The following is a 20,542-nucleotide window of genomic DNA, read 5'->3' on the forward strand; positions in this document are numbered from 1 at the left end:
GGAGCTGTGCCAATTCACAACAGGAGAAAATATGGTCAACAATGTATACTTAACAGTTCTGCACACTAGTCCTTCCTTCAGTGTTTACACTTCAACCTGAGAGGAAGCTGTTCTAACTAAATGACCTCAAGTTCAGACATTTGGAATTATTTTTTCCCAGATGTTCTCCAGAATCCTTTCCTTCAAACCCTTAGCATTTCAGCAGGTGACATGAGTTCCCACAGAGTTCCAAAGGAAGTGCTGCAGGACCTGTCACATTGGGTGATGGGGCAAATTGGGCATCAGAGGACTGATTGTAAGTGGCTAATTAATCCCCTCCAATGGGAGTCTGGAAACAAACAAAATGAACGGGAACAACTCATGGTGATCTGGACTTTGAGAACAATTCATCTATCTCTAACAAGCTCTGTTCTGATGAGCCTTTTCAATCATGTTAAGATAACATCCTCCTTTTTGTCCATTAAGACAGGGCCCTAATGTTGCTTTGTGAGATAGCCAAAATTCACTGAAACAAGGGTAGGATACAAAAAATAAAAACCTCTCCAAATCATTAATTGAATGTTTCATTCACTCACTCACTTTGACAACCAATGAAAACCCTTGGAGCAATCACTCACTCATTATCTGCTGGCACACTCATCCCATCTCTTCATCGCAATGCTCTTTCATTGGTTTCTGGAGTTATCACTTCAGTCTCAGCTGCCAAGGGATGCTTCTAATTGGCAAGTTGTTGATTTTCATTAGTTCTGTCAACCCAGGTCCACAAAGAAACTTAGGTGTTGTGATGCTGAACATTGTGATGCCTAATTTTAGGCACCCAGAAAAATCACAGGAACAACACTGCAATCCAGAAAGCCTGAGTTAGGCACTTCAACTCTATATAATAAATGCGGAGAGGCAGACGCCTTATGATGCAATCCACAAAACCACATATGCTAGATGGTGACCCACATAAGCTGGCCAATGAGAGATGCCAAGGACAGGGATGTGTCCTAAACCCTTCCCCTCTTGGAGATCAATGCTAAGCTGCAGTGAGATGCTTATTTCTGCTTGAGATCAGGGATACCAAGTTGCCTCATTGTATTCCACAAACTTGCTCGATGCACTGAATCAAAAGCCTGCTAGAAGCCTATACAAAGCGCTGCTCCAGCTTCTTGAAAAGCTATCTCAAGGTAAAGATCTGGTCCAGGGTGGAATAAACAGGTTTAAAGCTACACAGAGTATCCTGGCCTTTGCCATGAAGTGCATCGTTTTCTTCCTGCCTGAACCCAGAAGGGACTGCCTGTGCACGTAGTACAAGTGGGTGGCAAGCAGATATGCTATTGAGACTCAGAGAAGTTGAGGAGTTCATAGACAGCCAGATTTGAGAAATATCAGTACCCCATGGTAAAGAAAGAAAGGAGCTGACCACCAAATAGTCAGACAGAGAGGAAGTCAGAGAGGAGGCCTGGCAGTTTGTAATCAACAGAGGCAAGAGGTCACAGCAGCATTCTAGTTGGCTGGAGACAGACAAGGATGGGCAGGCTGTGGCCACCATAGAGAAGAGGACCAGAAGGAATTCCACACAGCCAGAAGTTTCAATGTCAATACAATCAATACCAGGCCCTCAACATGGAAACTCTGAAAGATCTCTCTCAAAATCCAATTTTTCCAAGGGAACAGAGAGATATACAGGATACACCTGTGGATGGCAGCTCTGTCCAACCTGTAAGAAAAACAAGTTGCCTACAAAGAGTTCTCCAACTGTCCAAGGAAGACACACAATCCTTGTAGGGGATACAATACTCAGAAGAATAGAGAATATTCTGCAAGGAACAGGTGGACAACAGGATGGTGTGCCTGGCATCCTAAAGTTGACAGGCCATCCACTGGGGATGGTTCATAATGATAATAATGACAGTGCATCACTGGATATCTCACAGATAATAGATTACTTCAGGGAACCAGGAAGCATGCTGAAGAAGAACGTCCAAGCAATCTCTGAGATCCTTCCTGTCCCATAAGCAAAGGAAGATAAAAGGCAGAAGGTACTGCAAGTGAACCCCTGGCTGGATAAGTGGTGTAGGGTGGATGATTTTGGTTCGGTGGAACATTCTATGGAGAGAGGGGGCTGTATAGTATGGATGGCCTCCCTCTACCTCAGTAGAATGGGAACCATTCTCCTCAGGGACAGGCTGCCTAGAGTAATCAGGAGGATGTTAAACTAATAACAAAAGGGGTGGGTACAGAGAGAAAAGAGCTGTGCACAAAATCAAAATGTTGAGAACAAAATTAATCAGGGCACCAAAGGACACAAAGAGAAGAAATTCTTGAATTGCCTACACATCAGTGCTAGAAGCCTGGGTAACAAACAAAAGGAACTGGAGTTGCTCATTTATGAGCATAAATTCTATCTATTGGTATTACTGAAACCTGGTGGCATGATTCACATGACTGGAATGTTAAAATTGATAGTTATTACCTATTTAGGAAGGATTGAGTGGGCAAAATGGATGGGTAAGTGGTACTCTATGTCAAAAATGGCATTTTCTGTTTACACTGATGACTTGGAAAAAAATTATTTTGAATGCTTATGGATTAGTGTCTAAACAGATAAAGCACAAGATGGGGTATTAGTTGGTGTCTGCTGCAGACCACCAAATCACACTAAGAAACAGGATGACCAGTTCCTTATTTACCTTTCTATAACATATAGGGAATAAAAGATGCATGATCATTGGGGACTTAGGTGTGAGTGTCATGTCCTGGAGGTCTCATGCTGTCAGTAATAATGCACCTTTGGAATTTCAAAATATTATAGATTACAGTTTCCTAACTCCAGAAGTGTTGCATCCAACATGGAGGAATTCTATATTAAACCTCATCTTGACAGATAAAGAGGAACAGATCACAAAACTAAAAATTAACATTAACTTAGGTACAAGTGATCAAAATGTGATTATATTTATAGTGTACAAACACAGTAAAGTTCAGAGCAGTGATAGATATACTTGATGCTTTAAAAAGCCAGTTTTTCACAAAGCTGAAAACAATTCAGAGTCAAATCAGCTGGGAGGAAGAATTTAATACAAAAAAGTGTAACTGATCATTTGGAATTGTTTAAGAGCCGAAAAAGTGACAATCAAAGAAGAAGGCTGTATTGTTTAAAAACTGACCTGGTTTAGAGGGAACTGAAGGCAGCTATAAAAATTATATTTAAAACAAAAAGAAGAAAGGGGAAGTTGATGGTAATGAATATAAATCAGAAGCTTAGAACTGTAGAAAACTGGTAAGGAAAGAAAAGGGACACAATGAGAACTCTACGGTCAGCAGACTTAAGGAGAATAAGAATTTTTTTAAAGTATATTAGGAGCAAAATGTATCCTACCAGTGGTATTGGTCCATTAATAAATGGAAATGGTAAAATTATCATAAATAATGCAAAAAAGGCAGAAGTGTTCAATATATATTTCTATTCTGTATTTGGAAACAGATGATGCAGTGTAGTCATATTGCACGATAACATTCTTTGCATTCCACTAGTATCTCAGGAGGATGTTAAACAGCAGCTACTAAAGTTAGACATTTTTAAATCAGCAGGTCCAGATAACTTGATCGAAGAGTTTTAAAAGAGCTGACTGAGAAGCTCGCTGGATTGTTAATGTTGCTTTTCAATGAGTCTTGGAACACTGGAGAAGTTCCAGATAACTGGAAGAAATTTAAATATTGGTAAAAGGAATGGCCTCGATAAGTATATGCCTGTCAGTCTGATATCAATCCCAAACAAGATAATGGAGCAGCTGATACTGGAGTCAATTAATAAAAAATTAATGGAGAATAATAATTAATGCCAATGAACATGGGTTTATGCAAAATATATCCTTTCAAAGTAACATGGTATCTTTTTTTATGAGATTATATGTTTGGCTGATAAAGGTAATGGTGCTAATAAAATAGACTTCTGGAAGGTGTTTGGCTTGATACCACACAACATTGTGATTAAAAAAATAGAACATATAAAAGTAACATGGCACACACAGTAAATGGATTAAAAGATGCCTAACTGATAGGTGTCCAAATGTAATTGTAAACAGGAAATCATCATCGACTAGGTGTGCTTCTAGTGGAGTCCCAAAGGGATCAGTTTTTGGCCTGACAGTTTTCACAATGACCTGAAAGAAAAAATTAAATCATCACAGATAAAGTTTTCAGATGACACAAAAATTGGGAGAGTGATAAATAATAAAGAGCACAGGTCACTGACACAGAGAAATCTGGATCAGCTAGTAAGCTGGATGCAGCTAGGAACAAAGAATGTAGCCATACAATGGGGGATTCTATCCTGGGAAGCAGTGACTCAGAAAAAGTTTGGGAGGGGCTGGAGAATCAGCAGAACATGAATTTCCAGTGCAATTCTGTGGTCAGAAACGCAAATGTGATCCTGGGATGCATAAATGGGAATATCAAGTAGGAGTAGAGAAGTTATTTCATCTCTGTATTTGGCACTGGTGTGACCGCTACTGGAATACTGTGTCCATTTCTAGTGTCCACAATTCAAGAAGGACATGGATAAATTGGAGGGAGTTGAAGGAAGAGCCATGATAAAGATTAAAGGATTAGAAAACATATCTTATGAGTTAGACTCAAGGAGCTCAATCTATTTATCTTAACAAGAGAAGATTATGAGGTGACTTGATTACAGTCGACAAGTATCTATGCTGGGAACAAAGTACCTATATTGGGATCAAATATTTGATAGTGGACTCTTCAGCCTAGCAGAGAAAGTTGATGGCTCGAAGTTGAAGCTAGACAAATTCAGACTGAAAATGAGGTGTAAATTTTAACTGTGAGGGGAATTAACCATTCAAACAATTTACCAAGGATTCATGGTGGATCCTCCAATTTTTAAATCCAAAATAAAGTCCTTATGGACAACTGCTCCTCCTCTTCCAGAGCCCTCCCCTTAAAGAGTCCCACAAAGCTCAACTTTTTACATCATCTTACTCAACATCTACAAGAAGACATCAAGAGAACTGGTGAGACAACACAGTCTGAAATGTGAACAATACGTGGGTTACGCAAGAATCACTACAATTTCCTACAAGTGCCGAAATAATATAAACATCGGACTCAAGAGCTGTTTGAAACAATGAAAGGTAACTTGAAAGTGATGCTGGTAGGGAGAGTGAAGCACTTTGAAAAATTCGCTCTAAAAATGGCAGAGGTATCTGCCCTCAGAGTATAAAAATTGATTCTTAGGAGTCATAACTTGCACAGAAGCTGAACATAGACTATGGAACTCACTCCCAGAAAAGATAAGACTGACTACTAATTTCACTGCATTGAGAACTAAATGCAAAGCCTGTTGCTTTGGCTTAGCTTTTCCTCAATAATTTTGCCAAACACATCCACACACATCAATAGAATAAAGCTATTTACTCCTACAGACTGGGAAGTGGACAATAGAGAGAGATGGGTTAGTTCAATTTTGAAACACTTATGAGATGCTCAGATATTATTCTAATTGGTGCCATATATGAACCTAGGTAGTCAGATATACACCCTGTGGGCCTCAGAGCTGGAAGTGTGTGTATGTTTCTTACCAAAATAAAGCAATTTCCTTTTTTTTTTTTAAACTTAAATTAGCATTTTGAACGGACTGGGAGGACTCTGCCATAAGCTTTCATAAGTGGCAGAATTGTGTATTGGGGAAGCTTGCAAAGTCTTTACTATGCATCCCTCTCATTCTCTCTGCCTGTTCTATGTAATCATTCCCTCGCTCCCTTGAACACCAAAGTGGATTAAAAAGAATAAGAACACCTAAGGTTGGAGGGGCGAGGGGGGGAAGCCTCAAAACTGTAACATTTCTTGCACGAGGTTTAATAGTGTGTAATGCCCTGATTTAGCATATATCTTGTGGAATCATAGACTTTAAGCCAGAAAGGACTATTACGATAATCTAGTCTGGTCTCCTTCATAACACATGGAATATCAAAAATAGAAATTCCATCATGTGGAACCTTTACATCTCAGAAAAGACTTCTTACAGGGGATTCAAATTATTCACTATTTACTGATAAAAGTCACACTACCAAGAAATAACACTTCTTCAAAAAGCATTGACATGAACAACAAAAAAAGGCATATTATATAATAAACATATAGACCTTGCAAAGGGAATTGAAACTAATAGTAAAAGAGTCTATATCAATATAAATAAGAAGAAAACAAAGAAAGAAGAAGTGGGACCGCTAAACACTGAGGATGGAGTGGAGGTTAAGGATAATCTAGGCATGCCCCAATATCTAAACAAATACTTTCCTCAGTCTTTAATGAGCTTAGGGATAATGGTAGGATGACAAATGGGAATGAGGATATGGAGGTAGATATTACCACATCCAAGGTAGAAGCCAAACTGGAACAGCTTAATGGGACTAAAACCGGGGGGCCCAGATAATCTTCATTGAAGAATGTTAAAGGAACTGGCACATGAACTGCAAGCCCATTAGCAAGAATTTTTAATGAATCTGTAAACTCAGGGGTTGTACCGTATGACTAGAGAATTGCTAACATAGTTCCTATTTTTAAGAAAGGGAAAAATGTGATCCAGGTAACTACAGGCCTGTTAGTTTGACACGTGTAGCATGCAAGGTATTGGGGAAAAAAATTGAGGGAGAAAGTAGTTACAGACATTGAGGTCAATGGTAATTGGGACAAAATACAACATGGTTTTACAAAAGGTAGATCATGCCAAACCAACCGTATCTTCTTCTTTGAGAAGGTAACAAGATTTTTTAGATAAAGGAAACGCAGTGGATCTAATTTACCTCGATTTCAGTAAGTCATTTGATACGGTTCCAAATGGCGAATTATTAGCTAAATTGGAAAAGATGCAGATCAATATGAAAATTGAAAGGTGGATAAGGAACTGGTTAAAGGGAAGACTGCAAAGGGTCATACTGAAGGGTGAACTGTCAGGCTGGAGGGAGGTTACTAGTGGAGTTCCTCAGGGATCGGTTTTGGGACCAATCTTATTTAATCTTTTTATTACTGACCTCGGCACAAAAAGTGGGAGTGTGCTAATAAAGTTTGCGGACGATACAAAGCTGGGAAGTATTGCCAATTTAGAGAAGGACAGGGATATCCTACAGGAGGATCTGGATGACCTTGTAAACTGGAGTAATAGTAATAGGATGAAATTTAATAGTGAGAAGTGTAAGGTCATGCATTTAGGGATTAATAACAAGAATTTTAGTTATAAGCTGGGGACGCATCAATTAGAAGTAACAGAGGAGGAGAAGGACCTTGGAGTATTGGTTGACCTCAGGATGACTATGAGCCGCCAATGTGATATGGCCGTGAAAAAAGCTAATGCGGTCTTGGGATGCATCAGGAGAGGTATTTCCAGCAGGGATAAGGAGGTTTTAGTACCGTTATACAAGGCACTGGTGAGACCTCACCTGGAATACTGTGTGCAGTTCTGGTCTCCCATGTTTAAGAAGGATGAATTCAAACTGGAACAAGTACAGAGAAGGGCTACTAGGATGATCCGAGGAATGGAAAACTTGTCTTATGAAAGGAGACTCAAGGAGCTTGGCTTGTTTAGCCTAACCAAAAGAAGGCTGAGGGGAGATATGATTGCTCTCTATAAATATATCAGAGGGATAAATACCAGGGAGGGAGAGGAATTATTTAAGTTCAGTACCAACGTGGACACAAGAACAAATGGATATAAACTGGCCATCAGGACGTTTAGACTTGAAATTAGATGAAGGTTTCTAACCATCAGAGGAGTGAAGTTCTGGAACAGCCTTCCAAGGGGAGCAGTGGGGGCAAAAGACATATCTGGCTTCAAGACTAAGCTTGATAAGTTTATGGAGGGGATGCTATGATGGGATAACATGATTTTGGCAATTAATTGACCTTTGACTATTAGTGGTAAATATGCCCAATGGCCTGTGATGGGATATTAGATAGGGTGGGATCTGAGTTACTACAGAGAATTCTTTCCTGGGTGTGTGGCTGGTGAGTCTTGCCCACGTGTTCAGGGTTTAGCTGATCGCCATATTTGGGGTCAGGAAGGAATTTTCCTCCAGGGCAGATTGGCATGGGGGTTTTTCGCCTTCCTCTGCAGCATGGGGCACAGGTCACTTGCTGGAGGGTTCTCTGCACCTTGAAGTCTTTAACCACGATTTGAGAACTTCAGTAGCTCAGACATAGGTTAGGGGTTTGTTACAGGAGTGGGTGGGTGAGATTCTGTGGTCTGCATTGTGCAGGAGGTCAGACTAGACGATCGTAATGGTCCCTTCTGAGCTTAGTCTTTGATTCTATGATTCTAATGATGTGTTAATTATCTTCACAGAGGTAATATACATGCAAACAAGTGTACAAATGTATCATTCTTTTGAAGCTTTCCTAGAATTACATTAAATTTACAAGAAATTACATCAATAAAGTGTAACTGATTTCTAACCTTTACCTATTTATACTGACTATTTCTTTTCTTCAAAGAGTTCCATCAGCAGTATAAAGTAATGCTATCCTCCATCCCCATACTTCTATCTGTATATTTAATGATATCCATCTGAAAGAAAGAAAACAACAAAAGTATCATTAATAATTATACTTTAAGAATATTATTATTATATTAAGTCTAACCTAACTAGTTCACTTCTGACTGGTACAAATGTAATTCATTGTTTCCATGATTTATCAGATTATTTATGAAATGAACCTTGCCAAATCTTTACCAGTAGCTCCATTCATAAATAATTTCAACATTTTTTATTTCATACACATTTTAAAAGGCCATAGCACTGATGGATTATTGTATATGGGCTTTAAAGATTTATCCTAAATTATATACTGTGTGACTGTAACAATTTAGAAAGGTGACAAATTTCTTCCTTTGACAACAATAAATCTATTAGCATGAACAGTCATCTGCATGTATTTTACAGATTGTGTGTTTTTTTGCTAAAGATTGTGTGGGTGAGTTTTAGTTAATGAGAGTGATTTAGAACATGGCATGAGTTGGGTACAGTGCCAGCAGATACTACACAGTCTGTTCGTGCCAATAACAGCTTTGACAACGTGGCTTATTTGTAATTCACATCATCTCAGCTGTTCCAGTACTGAGCGTCTCGAGAAGGGACTGTCAGTTATGCAGAAGTGCATGATGGTGATAATTTGTCTATTTAACAGTTTTGACAAGGAACAGGTGCCCGTCTCGACTCTCTGGAACTTATATGAAAGGAACAAGTGCATCCTACACAGTGCTGAGCCATTCTCAGATAAGATTTTGTTTGCTTGTTATCAGTACCGTATATGATCCATGGTTTTGAAGGATGCAGAGATCTAGCAATATCAACAAAGAATCTGATTTGTTGCTTAAGAGCAGAAGAAGGTAGTCCCTTAGTGCCATGAACAACGGACAGTGTTCCTCAGGACCATTTTGGTGCCATTACCAGGTCTGAAACATGACTGTGATATATATAGATTTTGACAGATATTGCTGGAGCTTGGGGTCTCAATAAACTTTACCAAAGAAATTGGGATTGGAGAGTGGGTGGCATTCAGTGAGGCTGTTTTAAGGGTTGGCTTCTCCAAGGTCTGAGTACTGCATTCATTAGATAACTGATAGTTTGCCTTTTTGAGGGAGGCACAGGTTATCTCAGTTATCAAGGGGACTAGGTGTTTCCCACTGGACTTCACTTTTCATGAAGGACAGGAGGTCAGTTTTAGAGATGTATGAAACACTTCTGCTCAGCTTTAGCAAGCTGGCGCAGTTGTGTCTGAGAGGGACACAAAGGATTCAGTTGTGTCATATGTCCCTTTAGTTTTCTTTATGGCTGTTGAGTATATAGTGTGACAAAGTCAGATCTGCCAGATCTAAAAGGGTGGTTGAAGCCAGGTATATCAGTCTTAAAGCCCCTTTTCCTATGAACCAAAAGAAGTTACCTCAGGTTAATTATGGTCACCAGAGTCGAACATGTGATCTCTAAAAAACTGATCAGGAGAGAGCAGGGAGAGGAGGGATGAAAAGCAAGCTGCAAAAGAGCTGTGTGCCACAAAGGGAAAAGGTTCTTCCCAGGTAAAGAATTGTTTTTCTCTATAAGGGAAATCTTGTGTTTATTTCTGTTTGGGGTGGGGACCTGGGTTCCCAACACAGTGTGGGTTAGAGAGGGTTACTGGCGATTAGTAGCTAGCATAAGAGGAAGTACTCCAGTGGGTGCTAGGAAATTTGTCTGTTTGTTTAAAGAAACCTCAAGGCCAACCCTAGGGCCTGCTCTGTAAATAAGGAAACATTAAAAATTAAACCTCCATCATAGGACTGATTTTCTCCAGATCCCAACACCGGAGGGAGAAATGCTAAGTTTTGCTATGATGAAAGAGTTGTGTTGCTACAATATGAAGTTGCATCTTGAGAATTTCATGGGTTGCCAAGTGGATCTTGCCCCATACGCACTTCACTCAACTGGTTTTTTGCTTCACTAGGTAGAGTTCAGAAAAATCACAGTAATTTACAGAGGTGGTATGAGGGAAGGGGCTTTGGGGAGCAATCAAAGGCTTCAGTCAGCAGTTGATTGTAGTGTTCTGCTAGTTTGTCAACTCCTTCTGGACATTTTCTAGAAGCTTCATTCACTGAAGTGGAAATTATTGATTCATTTAATCTTTATCATGAGAAGGTGATGGTCTCTGCAAGAGGACAGACTGGATCAGTTAGAGTGGACAACAATGCCAAAGATGAGCTCTAGTGTGTGTTCAGTTTTGTGGGTGATGCTGAAGACAACTTGAGAAAAATCTACAGTAAGTAGGAAATAGCGAACTATGCTGTTAGATGTGTTGTCTATGTGGATGATCAGATCTCTCAGGACAATGAATCTTGAGAAGTCCATTATGATGTTAAATAAGAGCTCTGTTATTTCTTCCAGGAATCTCACTAGCCTTCATTGGATTTCTCACCAGGTTACCTGTACATCAAGGATATTCTTGTGTTTATTTCATCCCCGGATACACATATTACAACTGGACATTCAGATAACAATTTTCAAGATGGTACTCTTCTTGCATTTGAGATCAAATGAGAAAGAATGGCCACATTGCCTACTTGCCTCACGTATGATGCAGACGAAGACCCACCAGAGACAGTGAGGAGACCACCAAGCTAATCTTCATTTATGAGCTAACAAAAACAAAATTTGAGATTATGGGCCAAATTCAATCCTGGACTAAACACGAGTTTTCATTGGATTTCTAGCCAGTTCAGAGCTGAACTTGGTCCTAGATCTACAGAGATGAAAAATCAGTGAATAATCCATTGTGACATCAAAAAGTGACATGTCTTGAGGTGATTTGATATATATTATACACTAAGTGTGCATGTGATAAAACCTCTCGACCCACTGTACTATCTTATTTACAATATAAAGATATATACTGTAGCTAAGAAGAATATTGATATATAAACACCCATATGGTAAATTTGTATATATAGACACACAATTTATTCTCACTCTACTATATGCCACCACAACATGATTTACTAACATTCAGATAGATCAAGAGAGAAAAGCAAACAGCCAGCCAATTAAAAACTGACACTTACATAACGGTTTGTACAGCTGCACTGCATCAAAATTTACAATACTTTTTTCCCTCTGTAGTGCAGTCAACCATAACAAATGCTAACATGACACAATTCACTCACAAATAAAAGTAAGGATTAACATTTTGATTTGAACCTAGCATAGTCATCAAACAGCTTTGCAATTTATTAGACTGAACTGTTCCAGGATCAGAAAGAAATCAATAAAAAAGTAAAAGGAAAAAGGAAAGATTTTATGTGACACAAATAAAACAGACTATAGAGCAGAGTGGTGAAAACTGTTTATTTCATTCATTGGGGATAACTGTACAAGTTGCTTACTGTTCCATTCCCATTTACCAGTTGTAAGTTTTCTGGCCTTCTTTCTCTTTCACTATTATACTGTAACATTTGGTAAATAAGGTTCCCATCTTTCCTATTTTCAAGTTTAATTCTCCTTCTATCTTTATATACAAAACTAACATTCCCCTCACCCTAGCAAACATACACACACTTTAAGGCTATTTTAAATATTTAGTTCAGGCAAATGTAAACAGTCAAATAAATGAAATCTACAGAACTACGTATCTAAAAGATTCAAAGCCCCAAATTACTATTTAACATGACTTCAAAATATTAGACGTGGTGCAGTAGGAACCTAACCTACCATATTTGAATGCAAAAAACCTTCAGAAGTATTAGATATGTCAGTATTTTTCCACTCTATGTTGGATTGTAACCGAATCCTGCTACTTTAATTCCAGTGCTTTGCACGGTGTGATGCTTTCCTAGGTTAGGCTTTAAGCTGTGATGTTACCACACATTAGCAGCCACTTGCTAACGTGTTTTAAAAGTCTAGTCTAGACAAGGCACCCTACCTTTAACATGTACTAAACTAGTCAAGTACTAACAGCATACTTTTATTCCTAGTCTAGATGAATGCATGGCAAATACGGTGTACAAGTGTGATAGTCTTTGTTCCTGGGGAGCACTGTTTAGCAATCAGGGCTTTGGTCCTTCAACCTGCAGAGGGGGTTTTTGGTGGGAGAACTTGGGCCCTCCCATTGCACTGGGCCCCATGAGGGTGACACACGGGTCTGACACCCAGGAGCACATTAAGGTTGCCTTTCCTCGGCCACTTCCTACCACTCAGCTATTGTCCAAAGTCTATCCCAGGAGGCTGTGAAGGGGGTCAGCTCACCGCTTGGCATCTCTTCGCAGCCAGGCATGGCATGGTAGCTCTCTCCCTCTTGGGGAGGCAGGTGCCTCCTCTTGTGTCTTGGCCTTCTAGCCAGGTCAGTCCCAAGTCTCTCCCCTTCCAGGATAGTCCATAAACAAAACATAGGAGCTGCAAGCTACATGTCTTTTCTCTTCCCTGGTCTGCTCACAAGGATGCTCTTCTGCTTCTTTTCAACTCCTCTTCCAATCTGTGCATCTTTTGCAAGTGTGATGGGGCCAGGCTAGCTGACCCCAAAGCAGCTCAACTGCTTGTTGCCCAGTGTAGGGTTTGTATACCCAATCACAATCACAACATGTAGTAATCACAGACCCTTTTTAGTATCACTTGAGCTGCTGGAAAAGGGCAATAGCTATCACAGCAATGCATTAATTTCTACATATTGATACTGCAGTAGCACACAAAGGATTTGAGCCCCATTTTGCTAGGTGCTCTACAAACAATACAAGACACCGTCTTTGATCCAAAGATCTTGCCATAAAGACGACAAGTGATATACAACAACTTCTGGGGGAGAGAGAGGCACAATCATATCACTTGTATATATGTGCTTTTATTATTAAAAATAACATGTCAAATTGTCCCCATCTATTCCTTGAGCCATCATTAATGGGCTGATTTCTTATAGGCATCAGAGCAGAGGTCAGTCTTAAGGAGGTATCTGAAGGAAAAAAGTAGTGGTCTTATGAATCCATTCCAATGTAGGTCATTTTATGAATGAGGGGGAAGCATGAAAGAAATCTTTAATAAATGCTTGGTAAACTAAGGTATATTTGTTTAACATATACTTTATGAATATATAAAATGAACTTTAAAATAATCCATCCTTGCTCATAAATTTGGCCCAGGGGTTCAGGTGGTGTTCAGTAATTAATGCGTAGGGCCCTACCAAATTCACAGTTATAGGATTTTAAAAATTATAAATTTCATGATTTCAGCTATTTAAATCTGAAATTTCACAGAGTTGTCATTGTAGGGGTCCTGACCCAAAAGGAGATGTGGGGGGTTCGAGGTTACTGGAGGAGGGATTGTAGTACTGCCGCCCTTACTTCTGTGCTGCTGCTGGTGGTGGCGCTGGGCGGCCAGAGAATGGCGGCAGCTGGCCAGGAGCCCACTCAGAAGGCAGTGCCGCCACCAGCAGCAGCGCAGAAGTCAGGCTGGCATGGTATGGTATTGTCACCCTTACTTCTGTGCTGCTGCTGGCGTGGCCCTGCCTTCAAAGTTGTGTGCCCAGCCAACAACCACCGCTCTCCAGCTGCCCAACTCTGAAGGCAGTGCTGAAGTAAGGGTGGCAATACCGCAACCCCCTAAAATAATCTTGCGACCCCCTTTCCCCCCCGCAACTCCCTTTTGGGTCAGGACTCCCAATTTGAGAAACGCTGGTCTCCCCCGTGAAATCTGTATAGCATAGGGTAAAAGCACACGAGAGACCAGATTTCACAGTCTGACACGCATTTTTCATGGCCGTGAATTTGGTAGGGCCACATTAATGACACAGACAAGTATCATTTACATATAAGCAGTACAAAATGCTCACAGAATTTACTATTGATTGCAGTAACCTGAAGAAGGGCTCTGTGTAAGCTCAAAAGATTGTCTCTTTCACCAACAGAAGTTGGTCCAGTAAAAGATATTACCTCCTGTCCCATAGATTTTACTAGTCCATTCAGGGATGTAACACAAAATTGTATATACTTAACTATTAACTACATGCTGAAGTTTTAAAATTTGGACACATATTTAGAATTTTTACACGTACAAATGAACATGGGACTTTGTTGAGAGATTTTTACATGCCTCAGTCATGCCAGGAAATAAAATTATCAACCAATGACTAGAAGAGGTTAAAAAGTATTTTGAATAATGATGTTACTGAACATTACCTGACAACCTTTGGCATATTTCTAGGTTGTACTTCAGCAGCAGAAAAAAAGAAAAAAGAAAAATTTTTAATTTAAAATTTTTGTACTTTACCAAAAAATTCAGTGCACAAACAGTCCACTTTAGAGTTTGAATTAGTTCTGTTTTCACAGCACAGGGGTAAGATAAAGTGTGTTGTTCAATATAATAGTGCTATTGTATTAAGACCAGACATAGGCCAAGGGAGCAGCGTTTAAATCAGATTAAGGTTAGGTTAGGCTTCATGTTTGAATTTTGGTAAAACAGGTTATCATCACATGCTTAAATCAATAATATGGATCAAATTCAGTCCTCGTGTAATTAAATGCAACTCCCACTGACTTCAGTTGAAAGCTCCAAATATCTGCTACACCTAGTCTGAATCTAGTCTTGTAGCCCTCATAGTATTGAGTTTTCAGCTGAAAATACCACTGTAGAATCCTAAGAACCAGTTTGACACATAGTCATTCAAAAATAAGTGTTTGTCATAATTCTACGCCAAAGTGTTGCTGGTGCCCACCTGCTATAATATGTACTCTCTTATCCTTCTGCTTTTTCCTATAAGCAATCACATTGTGATAAGTTCATTATTTTCCTTTTTCCCTTACATCTTTAATGTAAATTAAATTTCTCCAAAATAAGCACTGTAGATGGAATAGAACAACTCCTTCATTAATCCATGACATTGCTGATGTGAATTTAAGCAGAGCCTCTGGAGGACAAGGCACAGGGTTAAAAACTGTTATCCCATTACAACTCCATTAACCTGTCACATATTTTCTTCTTTATTTCCTTTCCTGTCATTTTTGATGAGTAGCAAGGTGTTTCTGTGTAAACAGAAGATAGCTGTCTTCTCTCTAATTATTCATCATATCTGATTTGGGAAGCATCAAAATCTACGCTTTGTGTGCCCCATCTTTTCCTCATATAGAATGACACACATGAGAAAGGAAAAGTTACTGAAAAAAGATGGGGGATTATTATTTTTTTGGTAACATATTCCCACCAGTTTCACAGGGATGGAGGCTTCCTGGCAGGGGAAACGGAGAGGCTGCATCGGTTGGGGACAGTCAGGAAGCACAGACCTGTGTCATGTTATGGTTCCTCAACCAGACCTACAAAGCAATTTTCATTCCAGATTCTCCCCCAACACATCTGGTGGCATAGTTAGCTACTGTGCCCCCCAATACTATCCTTTGCATGGAGAATTAATGCTAGTCCGCACCACTTTAACGTCTGCAGTTAATTAATGCAGACCATTATGTCATAGTGGACTTTAGATACCTTTGCAGGGAGCATGCTGTATAGGCTGGCTGCTTCTCCTCTAGACACCTGCTTTTACTCACTGAGTCCCCCAACATACCACACGCATGTGAAGCCATATTATGAACCTCTTATTCCCACTAGTGAGTCGTTTGCATTGATGTCAATGGGATTATTCCTGGAAGTTGCTGCTCACTATAGGGAATAAAGAGTTCACAGCCTGGTCAATAGAGAGGTGCATCTCGCAAAGCTGCCACTCCCTTTGTTTTGCCCCCATTCAGCTCTCTTTTTTATATATTATAGCTACCTTCCACTTATGTGAAGGAAGCATTGTGGCTTATATCACAGTTATTTGTATGCCACTGTTTTGGTTTTTTTTACACATTTAATCATATGACCTTATTTTCGTGCCTGTGAACTTCCTTTCCCTTATTGACCCTGTAGTCTATTTTTTATCTGTCTCTATCATTTGTTATATTATGTTTCCATGTAAGCCCCAAACCTACAATCTGATTCAAGGAGGTGGATTTCTGCGTCTGTTCAGTCTATTTGACCTTAATGGGATTCCACATGTGTGTGAAGATCCATCTGTATGGATCAGATTGCAGGATCAGGGCCTAGATTGTAAACTCTCTGGGACAGGGAACCATCTTCTTTACATTCTGTTAGGCACCTGGTACACAAATATAATGGCACAGCAGATTTTTTTTAAAATCACTGAATTTGAGCAGCCAAAAGGAGATTAATGAAAAAGTTTCTAATTATGTAATAGCATCTTTGTAATTGCTAATGACAGGGAAAGGAATATAGAAAAAGTAAGTAGTTCGGGAGATTTGGTTAATAAAACTTTGTGGAAATCTTACCTGAGAGTTGCAATGGATTTTTTAAAGGATTTCTGAAAAAAAATTTAGTCTTTTGCCCGTTCCTGGAGATGTAATTGGCAGACACAGTTTGAATAAGGAATGTCTGAATGCCCATTATAATTCAAAGAGGTAATGATGAATTGGTTCTCTTAGCTTTCATTTTCTTGTGTCACTGCTTATAGGAAGTACACTTCTTGCTTGACACATGCTTATTATTTCTGATCAACTGCAGCAAGAATGGAATGGGGTCTTGGAGACAGAACTCTGAACAATGTCAAACTGGCATGTTAAGCAGCTGCACCAGAGGGCTGCAGATAAATGTTTTCACTAGAGAATGATTCAATTACTCAGCCTGTGGTGAGCAATGTTGATGTGAAGTAAACTTGAGTTAATGGCTGTGATCTTAATTTTTAACCCTTCTACTTCTCTCTTCCATAAAGACCATTGCAGAGGGAATAAGAGTATAAAACAAGGTGCACTAGGAGTTAAATGGATTACAGAATAGAGATAAGTGATCATTCTGAATATCACTCAACTGCATTACTGTAAAAATGAAGGCAATATTTGCACAGAGATTTACCGTAGCTCTTTAAAATTTTATGACTGACTATGCAGTCCTTGTTGTGCATTCCCAGGATTAACTGATCAGCTATGGGGATGTTCTTAGAATTTCATATCCTGACCTTTTGACTTTCATAATTGTATCAGAATAAAGAAAACTGGCATTTGCGCAATAACGTGCAATAATTGTTGCCTCCAATATTTTTCCTTTTTAATTTCACTGAAAGATTAAATGTGAAACTGGCTGCTCAGGGATATGGTCAATCATGCTATGAACTATAGATTTTATGTTACTAGAGAATGTGGATAGAGCTTTTTGCCACTAATTTACTGTCCTGACTTTAATTTAGGAATGTAAAGTTAAACAAACAAAATCTAAGCCTCCCCCAACCACTTTTTTTTTTAAGTCTATAACTGTTCCATTACTAATCATTCTATTCTGGTATTCGGGTTCTTATACCAATCCCATCACTGTGGTAACCATCAACTGCTGCACTCTAATACAGAAATTTCAAAAGGGATTTTGAAACCTTCAGTGTTATATACTCCTGATTTTGGGGGGGAGGGTGGGGGGAAAGTCTTAACATGTGCACATAAGAAAAAAATTGCAGTGTCTATAACATAGTAGATCTTTAAACAGAATATTTTGGATTTGTAAATTACACATTAATCCATGGCAGATAATGCTAGCTGCCATTTCCATGTAGTCTTTGTCCTTTTTATGTAATTAACAAGCATACAGACATCAGATGTTAACCCTTTCCTAGCTGGTTCTTCAGCACAGGTGCAGGAAAAACCAACCACCATTCCACTTCACTTTGTTTCATTGAAATCAATGGACAATTAAAAAATTCAAGAAAAATGAAGATGTTAAAATAGCATCTCTTAATCCTCCAGAGTTCTACTCCCTGTTTCTATGCACAGTCTATTTGCTTACTTTTCTAAGTAAAATGAGTTTTCACTGCTTTTTATTCTTGGCACTGCACACAATTCTGCTCTGGGCGAATGAGCTGGCATCTTTTTTGGCATGTACAATTCACAGAATTGATAACTAAGTTCCAGCTGTGGAATCTTGATCATTGGTGATGATCCAGAATTAAAAAGAACCCAGCCAGACCTTTAGAGTCCAGGTTGAAATTTCCAGGGCAGATAGTTTAAAAATATTTTTTGAAACAGAATCAAGAGACAAAACTGGAAACCCAGAAGACTTATTTTTTTTATGCTGTGTTACTTTTCAGAGTACAGCTGTAATTTCAGTCTTATGTTGCCTGGTACATTTAACAGAACAGCTCTTTAATCATCAATCAAAGTCATGGCATGTCAGTAGCAAGGCTGTAATTAATAAACTATTCCACTAATGGATATTTGGGGGGTAGATAGGAGGGGGTGTAGGCCACCCAAATAGCATGGAGAAGTTGGATATCATTAGAGGACATAAATTAGGTATTTTTTCCACAAACCACTTGCCTCTCCAACTTTGTCTAAAAGTGCTCTGCAGTTCTCTCAGAGTCACAAGAGAGCACCAGTCATGTAGGCTGGCTGAATAGAAAGTGTTCCTACTATTTATGCATTTTCCTTTTGTCTGTGTGCTTGATTTTCCTACCCCTTGAAGACTTCTCCTGTCAGGCACAGTTCTTTCATTCCAGTCTGCAGGGAAGCTGGAGATACAGAACCATTTTGTAACGCAGCCTGAAAAGTAATTCTCCACACCTCACATTACTGTGCAGCCTCCCTTAAAGGAGTAAGCAGATACTGCATTCCCACTACTTCCCATCCAAGCAAGTGGGCAAGGAATGGTTGGAACGAAGACTCTACACCTCAGCATGCCAGCCTGCACTGCTAAGATGGCACACATCAGGTTACTCATTCCTAACATTGTGTCGCTGTGAGGAATCTTCCTCTTCTGCTCCTGGAGCAGTGAAGCTATGCACCACTCATTACGGAAGGCAGACTGTTAAAGCATAAGCTAGCCCATAAGTAGCAGTTAGGGGCAAATTTTTCCAAGGAGGGAACAACATTATGCTTGCAAAAACGATTATAGCCTCTGCTTCTGCAAGAATCTGCATTTGCACAAAAAATCAGACAATAACATGTGCAAACTGACACTTATGAATGTAATTGCTCATTTTGCATATTAAAAAGAGCCTACTTGTGCATGCTAACGTGTGTGCACATGCGAGCTAGTGAACAGGAGACTGCAAAAAGGGAAGTCTGAGAGGGGAAGAATGAGATCCCCCTGCTGAATGAATACGATGCAAGTAGTAATCTCGGGGTGAGTGAGTTTGTTTGGCTGTTTGTGTTTTCCTCTCTCTTAGTCTGAGGTTATTTAAAGTTACAGGGTCAGTTGGGATAGTGTTTTTGTGGACTGTTTGAGCCTTTGTTCCCTGGATCATCCTTGATCAGCCTCAATCAGCCTTGTAATCACCCTCCCTCTGTGTGATTGAACGAAAGGGTAGGACCTACCTAGGAGAAAAGGCCTTAAAAGCCAGAGGCTACACCACCAAGGGGACTGCACTAACAGGGGACTGCAAACAGGGAAGTTTGTAAGGGGGAATAGTAATATAATTGCTATGGTTATGAAGGGCTACATTGCGAGTGCCAACACTGCTCCTGTCTCCTCCACCTGTATCCAGACAGAGAACTTGACCATAGATACCTCTACCCAGATCCCAGGGTAGATTTGTAGAGACTGTGGCCTGCATTTCCCACTCAGAAAGCCAGACTGTGGGGACTATCCATTGTGAAAGGTGTCTGCTGGTGGAATCTCTCAAGAAGCAGGTGGCAGAGCTACAGGAGGAGGTGGCAAGGCTGAGGAGCATCCAGCTAGAGAGGACTGTGCTATCAGGGATTCATTGACAGTACTGACAGACATCCAAGGCTGAGGAAGCTATCCAGCTAGAGAAGACTGCTGTTATGCCACTGAGGGAGGAGGATATGGCTCTGTCACAGGGCGGACAATGGCTGCTGGTTACTTCTGGCATCAGGCAGTGCTCCACCCCTACTCCCAACCCACCCACCATAGTGATGAAGAACCATTATGCTGCCCTGGCAACAAGCAATGAGGAATTGCCCCCAAAGGTGGAGGAGAAGAAGCCACATACCCCCAAGGCTGGGATGATCACAGCCACCACTCCCAGAAGGAAACATAGGGTA

General features: G+C 39.9%; 1 protein-coding gene across 11 annotated transcripts in view; it reads right to left on the bottom strand.

Moving 5' to 3' along the window:
• The window catches only part of AOPEP (aminopeptidase O (putative)), a 389,108-nt gene that overhangs the window by 340,792 nt on the left and 27,774 nt on the right, over positions 1-20,542 (bottom strand). For 10 of the 11 annotated variants that reach the window (XM_077817475.1, XM_077817474.1, XM_077817471.1 and 7 more), the window contains 2 exons: positions 8,459-8,563; positions 4,039-4,151 (listed from right to left, as the gene is read on the bottom strand). The gene's annotated coding sequence lies outside the window, so the exon portion shown is untranslated. The remainder of the gene's footprint in view (positions 1-4,038; positions 4,152-8,458; positions 8,564-20,542) is intronic. The other variant, XM_077817470.1, reaches the window with a different exon arrangement.

The sequence above is a fragment of the Eretmochelys imbricata genome, chromosome 5 (assembly GCF_965152235.1).
Source record: "Eretmochelys imbricata isolate rEreImb1 chromosome 5, rEreImb1.hap1, whole genome shotgun sequence".
Classification (NCBI taxonomy): domain Eukaryota; kingdom Metazoa; phylum Chordata; order Testudines; family Cheloniidae; genus Eretmochelys; species Eretmochelys imbricata.